This window comes from Pyrus communis, chromosome 10 (genome assembly GCF_041283825.1).
Source record: "Pyrus communis isolate YQ-2024b chromosome 10, ASM4128382v1, whole genome shotgun sequence".
In the NCBI taxonomy this organism is placed as follows: Eukaryota; Viridiplantae; Streptophyta; class Magnoliopsida; order Rosales; family Rosaceae; genus Pyrus; species Pyrus communis.
Genome location: NC_142574.1, coordinates 31,414,171 through 31,426,524, shown reverse-complemented (window position 1 = coordinate 31,426,524; position 12,354 = coordinate 31,414,171). Strand labels below are relative to the sequence as shown.

Genomic DNA, 12,354 nt, shown 5'->3' with positions numbered 1-12,354 from the left:
ATGATTTTGTTGATGCATCAGGCAGCATAATCAAGTCTATTAACCATCAAATCAAAGGTTTGCTTCTTAAAGAGCTTTATCATTGTGCCTTCATGAGGCAGACAAATTCATTCGATGATTTTGATTCATGCCAATGGTCCTTTCCTAAGTTAATTTGTCCACTGATGCCACCTGCTGTGTTATCGCCTTAACAAAAAGCAATCAATAGCAAGTGGGTTAGATTAGTTGGTTAGATTAATGTGTTTGTCACTTACAATTAGGTTTAGATCAATTAGTTAGCACAATATATCCGTCCCCTTATAACAACAATTTATACCAAGTTTTTCTTTTTTTTTTTTTTGAACAATTTATACCAAGTATTGATTAAGAAGGTTTTGTCCAACATAATTATTCATTCGTACAAAGTTACAATCAAAGCCTCTGACTTGAAAAAGTTGTGGACAACCACAAGCCAGAGTTCTTACAATCTCCAAAACATCTTCAATTTACCCATCAATAAATCCTCCTCATGCTCAACCCTGCCTATTGTAAATAGTTGCTTCCATCATCCCTTATTTCTCCATACGAATTTGAGCTTCCGAAAAGACAATCTGCAGTTCCGTTCCATGTATTTCCCTATCTTCCTTCATCACTACCAAATTCATAGCAACAATCACCATTTCCATTGCCTCTCTTGAAAGCACGAGCAAGGCAAGGCCAGTACCCAAACAAACTCTCACAAATATCCATGGCTTCCAATCCATACCCACTAGGAACTTGATTATACACTTCCTTCTCATGTTCATAACTACCCTGCACAACTTCTTCACTTTTCTCAACTTGATTAGGGTTTTCTTCTACTCGATTATGGTTTTCATCTACTTGGCTTGGCTGATCTTCTATCCTTTCTTGGTGCTGCTTCTCTTCTTTAACCGCCCATATCAGTTCACTTCCATTTATGGGTTTTGGTGCTTGCTCAGCAGTTTCTTGCTTACCACTCAACGGCACGATAGAGCCATCAGTGACGCCATCGAAAGAGGAGGGATTTAAGGCACCAGGCCCAGAAGAACGTGGATAACAAGTTTCAAGTGAAGGCAAAAGGGGCTGTCCGTAGGTTTTTGGGTGATATCAAATCCACCATCATAAGTTGTAGGATCATATTCTTCAAATTCGGGCTCATTAAACTCGAAAGAAATGGAATAAAAGATCATAAACCGAGTCACTTCATTATCATAACTCGGGTTATAAACATTTGGGTTGTAATAGTGGAAAGAGGTTTGGTGTAAGAATTATGACAAGCATGATAGTATTGAGATGGAGTTGTATCATACTGAAAGAAATTTTGGGTAGGGGGCTCATAGCTAGAATAATTATAAGATATTGGTCCCTGATCTAGAGAAGCATGATGATCATGAGTATCAGCATAAGGGTTAACTTATACTCACCAAGATCACCAGCCTCATAGTAGTTGGAGCTATAGAATTCCATCTATGAATCAACCGACATGATTCATAGACGATTTTCTCTCCTTTCTGTTAGATTCCAGATGTTCTAGGATTGATATTTTCCACAACGTCAGAGGAATTACATTGAATTTTATAACATCAAAATGGACCCTAATTTACAACTGCCTGTGATTCCTATATATCTCTCTATCTTCTAACTAAATTCCCATACACACAAATCTATCCAGTTGGGAAGAAAATGTGTGCCTCACCAACTCATGTGCAAGAAATAGGAAAGGTGGGTTCGCTAAATGTCAACACATATAACAGACTGATGAGAGGGCAAAGGATTAAGCATTTCATAAACATGTGATTGGAGAGAATTACCTTTGCCAGAAAGTGGATTGAGATGTTGATGAAAAGGAATCCTGAGAAATTTCGCTTGAAAGATGATGAGATTCAACAAAATTTTCTGCGCTTTTTGTATTTTTTTGGTTGCCTAATTTCCTTTGCTTAGTAAGATGGTAGTTGTATAAATCATGGCAGCATGTACAGATTGCAGAAAAATTTGGCACTTTAGACACTACTTGTGTTTAGCGTTTGACACCGAAACCCTTGGATTGGATGATGGCATGGTTGCCAGAATAATAGCAAGTGCAATTAATTAGGGAACGACTTACTAGTTTTGATTCAATTTTTAGTTCATTCAAAATTAGCTATTTGTTTAGTAATACTTCTATCTCAAAATTTAAGGAAGTCCAAGTTCAAATTTCACCTTTGAGAATAACAAACAAGAAAATGTGCCAGTCATACATTAAAGAGGTAGATGCAAAGTTTTCCTATCTTCTCACAATAATGTCATTTGAACTATCATCCGCATGTTGTTTAGCCAACCATGCTTTTCTGGATTTTTAGATTAGGGTTAATTATGTTCATGCATGATTCATCGCAAAACACTTACAAAATAGCCTCACAATGGGCTTAACAATAATGTGGTTCAAATTCGCCTTTGACAATAATCAAACCTAAGACATCTCACTTACAGAATGTTTACCAACTTAAATTAGGAAAAGTGATAGAGAGGTGGAGATGTCAAATATTATGGGAGACTCATGTATTGGATTAAAAAAGTAATGTGAGCCTTAGCATACTTTTTGATTTCGTATAGTCAGAAACGTTTGAAAAGTTAGGAAATTGGGTTAATTTCATTTATTATCATACTCATTCTAATTTTCAGGTAAGCAAACATGTCAAAGTGTTTTTAGCGAACTCTAGTATTTGCCAAGGTTAATAGCAGACATTAATTTGTGCAATTTTAGGAAGCTGGACAAGCCAATGGCCCAATTTAAAAACCATATACCCACATAATATGAACTGGATCAGAAAAATGAAAAGTCAACTCAACTATTAAACCCCCAACTCATTTTGGATTGACCCGAATCAGGTTCCAGATTGTGGCCTAAAACCCTAAGGGAGCCCAAGGCATTGAAGTCAACCGTGTATGTTTTGACCTTTGTTTCTTGATTTCTTCTTTATAATTGACTTAATGTAAAAAATGGTTCAAAATCTCAGAGGATCTTTGTGAATGAAACAAGTATGAATTATCAACAATTGCAACTGCCCTTACGTATTTGACACTTGATTTTCTGAGTACTTACAAGATTAGGTGCATATTACATCACTAAGGTTGTCGAATCCAGTTGAAGAAAAACCGGATACGTCAATGATAATTTTTTCTCCTAAAACACCGAGTCTACGGGATATTGTTATATTTAAAATCAAAACAAATGGCCTCTACTTTTATTGATTATTATTTGACCAAATCTTATAAATAATAGTAGTTCAACAGAACTTTTTTTTGTTTTTTTTGTTTTCATAGAAGTACAGGAACACAACAAAAACTATTTGTTTATAAGATTGGGTTTGTTTTTCTAGTTTATGTGTCTATTAAAAAAATGGTTATTATTCTGAACTTTTTTGGAGATGTTGATTCGGATTTATGACCTAATTTAAAGGTAAAAAAATAAGTCGCACGAAATTAATACTAATAGCACTTTGTGTTGAAGATTTCAAATCTGAAAGGCAAAATTAACAGAAAAAATTTCAATATATAATACTTGTCTATTTTTAAATAAATTGAGGTTTATTAGAATAAAATCTCACTCCTATTGGACTAATAATGATCAAGTTGAAGATAATATTTGTGTTGAATTATAGTGTATGCGATTTTACAATTCGTATAAAAAAGTCGCTGATCCATTTAGGACAAGGGTATCTCACATATATTGATTTAAATCAACTGGCAACATAAATGACAATGTTGTCTCGTCTTGTTCCCCATGCATAATTGTCTCTTAGCTGTTGTATATATATGTAACTCTCTTTGATATTTAGTACTTTTATATCATGATATTAAGTTGGAGGGCAAGTAACTTAACCATCCAACTTCTTTTGTTCTTTACTATCAAAATTGAATGATATTAAAATTGAATGGTACAGAAGCTTCAACTTTTACAAGTAACTTAACCATCCAACTTGTTCTATTCTTTACCAGCTGCGTACATAAAAAAGTATTAAATATTAAAGAGAGTTACATAGTTTGTCAAAAGTTTAGAGCAACCTGTATTATTGTGAATCTTCCTGTATTAGAGCTACCTAACCTTGGATTAATTTTGTCAGCTCTCACGGTCATGCTTGTGATGTGGGTTACACAAAGTATACATAAAACATAGATTTGAGAAACCATGCATGACCTCAGATAAGGGACAAGAAAGAGGAAATCAAGAAGATCACTGTATTTTTGTTTTTTTTTTTGTTGCTTTTGAAGAAAGAAAAGAGAGGAGAAAATTTTCATTCATTGTGCCAAAATATTTGATTAATGATTATGACATTAGCGAAAGAAACAGAAAAAGAAGGTCCAACCCAACTTTCAACTCCATTTTAATTACCATCATGAAACCAACAAAAATTACTTTGTTATGCAACTCTTTATATATTCCAAGTCCTTTGATCAATTACAAGAAAGTTGACTTGCTTAAGAATTTTATCTATTATGCACAATGTATATCATACTTGCGAGAGGTCATCTATTGACCAACAGTTTGTAACCAGTCTTGTGAATTTAGAATATTCGGTATTATTTGTGAACATGTATTCGATTTAAAGATTATTTCTACTCATAAACACTTATGCTAGAATTTTTATTAGAAATACGTTGAATATTTTATTAAAATTCCTACTACTAATCTAAAAAACACTGAACCATATAGGATACATTTTGTCATTGTCATTTTGAGAAACCTAGGACACATCATTACAACCATCAAGAATGATGAGCTAAAGATATTGAAAGATTTGCGTGAAGAGCACGAGACAGAGCATGACACATAATTCAATCAATGTCCCAGTTAATTAAACACTTGTATATTTGTTAAGACTTAAGAAGTTCTCTTAATTAAATGGTTTAATAGATGTGGGACCTAATGATCGATGACCGAAGGAATGTTTTTGTATAACATGGGACAACCATGTCAACCTCATCACCCCACACGAAGGAGGGCCAAAGTAGACTAACTTGGTGACGTTTCATATTTAGGTCAACAAAGCTAATGATTAGTGACTTGTCGTTCTTTGGAATATTGGAGCCTCCTCTTTGGTGGAAAATGTATTGGAAATTAATTGAATTAGACTCCTGGAAGTCAATCTTGAGAGGGATGGCTATTGAGAGGGAACCAACTTTAACGAAAAATTTCCGATACTGTTTACTTTAACGAAAAATCACATTTTTACACTAAAAAATCAATTATGGCACTATTTACTTTACCCTTTATTTTGTCCTCATCGTTAAAACTCAAAGTTTTTAAGTTTTTTTCATTAATTTCCTTTTATTTTTGGGAGAGAGAGAGAGAGAGAGAGAGAGAGAGAGAGAGAAAGAGAGAGAGAGAGAGAGTAGGTGAAGACTAAAAAGATTAGAACAAGTAGACACCAACAGCTGCTCGATCAATCAAGATGATAAATTAAAGAAGAAGGACTGCACGAAAAAGCAAAGTTTAGAGCTTTATTTTCGCACTTTAATCATTTTTCAATTGAACACGCATGCCTTATCCCCACAAATCAATACAATATGCTTAGTTGCTCACTAAGGTAAACATAATATATTATTGCCTGTCTATAAAAACCATTAACTGATACAATTCCCATTAAACTACTCTAACCACTGCAATTGCCTTGCTTTTCATATCACAATTAATTGAATTCTTTTTACGTAATAGTTGCAATAAAAACTGAGACCAACTTACAAGACACATCACGATTATATCGTTGTAATGCCGTTTTGTTCATCTTTTTCAAAGAACTATAGAATAGCAGGAACATTTAAATAAATTTGATTTTAAGAACATATGAACAAAACATATATTTATATTTTTATCGTTAGCAAGAAATGCCTCAGTAACGATATATCATTACTGTAGAAGTCCTCACAAAAATAAAAAACAAGAAGATAGGATAAATGCGAACAAGAGAAAATAAAAGAATGGACGGCTCTCACTTTGGTGCGTGCTTAACTTAGTTTGGGGTAGACTAAGGATGCATAGCTAGACAAACACGTTTGATTTACACTACAGATGGTCCACTACCTTAGATTGGACTTAAAAAACACATGGTCAACTGGTGACCACTCAAACTCGTTTTGTTTTGTTATTTTTATTTTATTTTATTTTATTTTATTTATAAAAAAAATTCATCATAGAATTTCTCAAAATTTTCCATGTTGTTTTTGTTTTGGAATACTTTGGATGCGGTCTCTAATCCTTCACATTATTTAATTAAAACCTTAATAGTATTCAAAGTTTGATCAATGTCCCTTTACCTTGTACACCTCATTATATTACTATTAATATTAATATTTTTATAATTTTGACATTAATTATTTGATATTTTATGAGATTTATAATCCTATAAATTTAAAATCCCTTATTATAATACTATTAGAAACGGTTACAATAAAAAAAATTCAAACATTTTGATTGAATAAATGGATAAAAACTATGTAAAAATAAGAAATAATAAATGGCAAAAGAATGTATCCATAGTGTTAAAAAAAATTGGTACATTTCACATATAACAAAGTGGTACATTAATAAAGAAGAATGGGTACATTATAAATAAATTAGGGTACATATAAAAGATTAAAAATTATGTGTACAAATGAATTTTTAAAAATATAGGCGCTAAAAGAAATTAATACATTGGTACAAAATAAAACTAAAAAGAAAATACTACAAATTAAAAAAAAAATGTTGCAAATTAAAAGTGGGTATAAACTAAAAATATAAATATATGATACAAAGTTTAGGCATAAAACATAAATATACCATATGTAATTTTTCTATAATTGATTAAATATATAATGTCATGTGACGGTATACACATGAGTACAAACACAAATAAAACTTTAAAAAATATGGGCACAAAAAGAAACTAATATATGGGTACAAATTAAAAATGAAAAGAAAATTGGTACAAATTAAAGAATGTTTGCAAATTAAAAATAGGTACAAACTAAAAATAAAAATATATGATAAAAAATTTAGCCATAAATATAAATATACTAATTATAACATTTTTAACACTAAAGGAGTATATTTAAAAATAAAAATATTTTATTATTCGAATAATTAATGATGTTATTAATACTCAAAAACTTTGATCAAAAATTCAAAATGAATAGGATTTTAATCAATGGCCTAATGGAGTAATAAAAAGAGAATGTGAATCTAATTTTCCTTTTTGTTTTTCTTGTTAATACCATTTTGATTAGGCATGCCACGTGATCCCGTACGTGGTACTATTCCAAGGCCGCTACTCTTACTACATGTGAGTTCTTTTTGTGCACACCTCAAGACTTGCTCCGCATGACGTCACTAATTTTATTTATTTTTATATTAATATGTATGTTTAGAAAAGATAGAAATAAAATTAATTGTCATACTGTCAACCTACATCTCAATCATTAAAAGTGGACTAATTTAATGGCTAGAGACTTGTAAAGTTTTATTTATATTTAACTAGCATATGGGCACACACAAAGTGTGAGAAAATTTTTTATTTTTGTTTTTGAAATAGAAGGAGAGAGGAAGAGAGTGATAGAGAATGTGGGAGTAGAATTTTTTTTTTTTTAATTAGAGATATGTTAGGATTACAGGTATGTGAGGCTTTGAAAAAAAACAACAAAATTTGGTTGTGTGAAATTACATTTCTGCCTCATATTTCTTATTCATATTCTGTTTTAATTAGAGGGTTAAACTGGTAATTTCATAAGATTTTGGTTGAAAATGAGTGTTTTATTAATTAGTAGAGATTAGTATTTTTAGGAACATAGAAATAAAATTAATTGCCATATTGTCAACCTACATCTCAAACATTAAAAATGGACTAATCTAATAGCTAGAGACGTGTCACAAATTGTGTAAAAAAAATGATCTCACTGATCCGCCCCCATATATATTATATTTATTTTGAAAATTATTATTATTATTAATATCCAAAAGAAAATGGAAAATTCAAAAATATTACAATAATTAAAAAAAGAAGAAGATAATTTCGTATATATAATTGCATAGTCGATGCCAATATTCAATAGTAAATGATCATCAGTGCTAGCTAGGGTTAAATAATCACTTTCATATTATTGCATATGTGAGAATATTGAGGATAATACACGTATTATGATTTTAATACACTTATGTATTTGTAGGAATAACTGAGTACTTCTCTTTTTTTTCTTTTTTCTTTTTTTTTTTTGAACAAATTGAGTGCTTCTTTTTATCTTTGAGAATTGAGATAACCCAAATAGTACACGCGCCTTAATCCGAATTTAATGGGTAGGTGGTTTCTTCTTAAAGCTAACAAATATATAATTTGTGCAATGATCGTAATTAATTGCATAACATAATAATTAATGGATTAGTATTAAGCAATTAATTATAAGAACATTCACTCACTACTATGGTCTGTTGGTATTCCTCTTCACTTGGAAGCGAGAAGTCTTAGGTTCGAATCTCGTGGATGGCGAATTCGATACTAAATTAGGTTGCCTATTGTGTGGCTTAGCTGAACTCTTCCTCCCCGTAATGTAAAATATCGAGGTACTAAAAAAAAAAAAAAATTATAAGAACAAAATATGAACAAACCATTCGGGGTCTGGTAGGGAGTCACAGGGCGTGACATGAGCATGAGGGTCCAAGGTAGTCGGTTTTTATTATTGAGGGAGGAACATTTCTGTATGCACAAAAATACAAGTAGAAGATCCAATTAGAGTTGGATCGCTGTGACCTAATTTTCTTTTAAATCAAGACAAAAAAGAAAGCGATTATAACGTGTCTTACTCTCAATTGCAAAGCCGACACCTCTCCTATCCCATGCCATTAGGGTAATCGCCTCAAATTATAAGAGAAAGGATTTTTAATCCAACATCTTGTGCCACAAAAATAAAACATAAGAAAGCAAACGTTTTGTAATTAGTACTCAGTAGAAATTTGACATAACTAGTCGACTAGTGGTCAAAATTCTTGTTTTTTTTTGAGAGATTGTCATGGTACATTTTTGGTGGTTTCGTGAAGGTATTGGTCATTATAATATTTTTTTGCGGAATTATTGACTATCATTATTAGCGTAAAATTGGCTTATCAACGGGATTGGCATTATCTTTGGTTGAAAAGTGATTTTACTAGTGCTCTTGTTTGTCCTCGTTCAAAGGATTTTTTTTTCATCCTTGGCCTCTTCGCACTCAATATTATACTTGCTTGGATTGAATTCAGGAGATGATTTTTTGGTGCTCACACCATTTATTGAAAAGGGAATGTAGTTGCCAACAAATTCGATGCATGGGCTTGTCTTCTTCAACCATGGTTTGGCATGACTCCCCTCTACTGGCGGTCTATGCTTCTTTACATTTGGATTTTCTTGGTTTGTTTGGTTTTCGATTTTTAGATTAATGTGCATCCCCGGTTTACAGGTTTGTCCTCCTTCATGATGTGTGTTTCTCCTCTTTTTTTTTTTCTTCCTAACCTATTCCTTTTGGTGCTTTGCAACTTATTTTGTAGGTTTAGACCTTTTAGATTTTTGTTTAGAGGGGTTTAGGCTTTACTCTCCCCCCCTGTATTTTTATTTTTCTCTTAAGAGAGGTCAGGTTTATGTCACTCTTTTCTTATATTTTTCACTTTACTTGTTCTTCTTGTATTATTGAGGGGTAAAATTATATACCTCTGTGACTAGATATAACTTCTTTTTTTATGATTCAATAAAATTTCTCTTGAACTGTCGATGTTTTTCTAGTAATAAAAATGTTATATGTAAATGTACATACTTTTTTATGGCAAAACATGATTTTCTATTGATTTTGAATTTTCTCCACAGAATGGGGACTTGGGGAGTATAGTTTTATTTAAAATCCCATTAATATAAGCAAATACAAATTGCAATTTTTAAGCTAAAAAACTTAACAACCAACTTGAAAACACATTATCACATTAGTGTTAGAAACTTCAACCAAAAACTGAAAATCAATAAGGATTTAGTTGAAGAACATTGATAGCTAGAGACCACATCCAAATTTCATGATTAAACTAAAACCATTCATTCATTCAAAAAAAAAAAAAAAAAAAAAAAAAAAAAAAAAAAACCTAAAACTATTCATGGTAAAATGTTAGAACGTTAACATACATATGAACATTAACGTTCTAAAATGTTAGAAGGTTTTATCTTTATATTCATAGTTGTTTGTTCAAATATTCTCTCTTCCAATATCGCTTAGTGCTCTCAAAATTATATCTGACCTCCTAATTAAGTCACATTTCTAATTATCCAGTGGGAGACCATGGTTTTTCTTCTATTTTCCCCTCCATATATTTTGCAGGAATACCACGTTTTGGATATAAAGTATTGAATAAACAAAGTAATCATACCTAGTTGTATGCCGCCCATGATTTGGTTATGAGGATGGGAGCTGGGCTACGTGGTTGATTTTTTTTTTTTTTTTTTTGAACAAATGATATTATCTACATTAAGGAAGAGAGAGAGAGCTTTACTTCATAATGAATTAGTAATAATGTAATTCAAAATCGTCTTTAGCGAGAATCGAACGTAAGATCTCACATTGGGCTACGTCGTCGTGTTAGCTGCGAGAAATGATCATTTGAAGGAAAACCCCGTCTCTCAATTCTCAGGGCTATTTGACGGTTGTTGAGCTCAGCCAAGCTTGAGAGGCCCCAGCGTCGACGCACGCGTGCCTGCCCCAATGGGTCCCCGGTTGACTCATTTTGCTTCTCAAAGGACATAGGTCATAAGCATGCTTAACCAGTTAATTAACTAATCCAAATCAAACAAGAAGTCATACCTTTAATTTACTTGAATCAATTTTTTCTGCTGGTTAGTTCGATCAGATCTTGCTGTATCCTCTTTTTCTTTTTATTAGTGCTTTTAATCGATTTTTTTGTTTATTAGAGAAGATTGAGTAATAGCTTAACCTAAATAAAACCAATTACATAAACTATTAACCATTTTAGTAGTCAACCATTAATTTTTTATATTAATAGATATGAATATTAGGTAGTGGTCCATTGTATTAAGATGTACCATCAAATTTGAAAAAAGAAAGCAGAAGAAAGAAAAATTAGGTTGTTGTCCATCATAACTAGCTAATATTATTTTGTAAAGGAAATTTGAAAACAAAAACAATGAAACTATGTGTATATACACAAATTGGGATGACTAATACACATTTTTGTATCATTTCATTTAAGAAAACAAATTGTATTACACACGTGGACCGTTGTATGATCAGTATAATCAGTGTGTCAAAGCAGATTTGTTAAAAATTCCTACCATAATTATTAAGGACAGCTGCTGCAGAAACTCATGGATCTGACCTAACACTCCTTTTGAGTTCTATGTATAATTGCAGTCAACCATTTTCTTATTATTTTTAACATACATAGTCACTAACATCTGAACGAAATGTCAAAAATTATGGGCTGTAAGATTGCGTTTGGCTTAGTTGAGAATGAAAACTCATACCTGCACGTTTGCCCTAATTGACCGCCATCAAGAATATTCATTCATTCTATATATAAAATGTGGTCCTTGCTAGTCAGTTTTAGTTTAAAAGCCCAAGTGTTTCTTTCTACTTGTACTGTACATATGATGGTCAGCCCCAAATTCTATGCTCTTCTTACTTGAATTTTCAAAGGGATCGAAATATCAGACTTCAATTGCGTGGAAAATTGGAGCAGCAGCTTGTCAAGTCAACCGCGCTTACTGAATTAATCACCACTCGCTGACTTTAAAGAGTAGCTAGTTAGTGTTAGAGCTAGCCATCTTCTTCCGTAACTTACCAAGTGTCTACTTGCTGGCTTAAAATTCTTACCCTTTTGATCTTTTGTTAGATAAGGATGCATGATTGATTTCGGTATATTTGGTGGTTACGTAAACTTCTGATTGAACGTTGTTGGGGCTGTTCAAAACAGAGTTAAAATGACAAATTTACCATCGAAGTTTAAGCGATAAGACTGATGATGATTTGATCTAATGATATTCAATGCTTCAGAATAGGAAAATAGATTTGATAAAAAGGAGCCATATTTTAATGATTTCATACCATGAAAAATATGAAATGATTTTTTAAAATAAGCATATACAACACCATTTTCTTCCACAAAGCGTTAGGCAAATATGGTGTATTGCACAAATTACAGTAGCTAGGTTTGCTTTGTCCATCTTAGTTTTTTTCTAACTTGAATAGTTTGAGATATTCTGATATTATTCTCAAGGCTCTTTTATATATTTTGAATTTAGTTGAGCAATAAGCTACTCATCATCATACATTGAGGTTGCTACATTAAAATTGTTGAGGATCAAATAATATATGAAG

General features: G+C 31.8%; 1 pseudogene; it reads right to left on the bottom strand.

Moving 5' to 3' along the window:
• Positions 1–475: 475 nt before the first annotated feature.
• On the bottom strand, positions 476–1,467 carry LOC137728587 (uncharacterized; annotated as a pseudogene).
• Between the last annotated feature and the right edge of the window lie 10,887 nt (positions 1,468–12,354).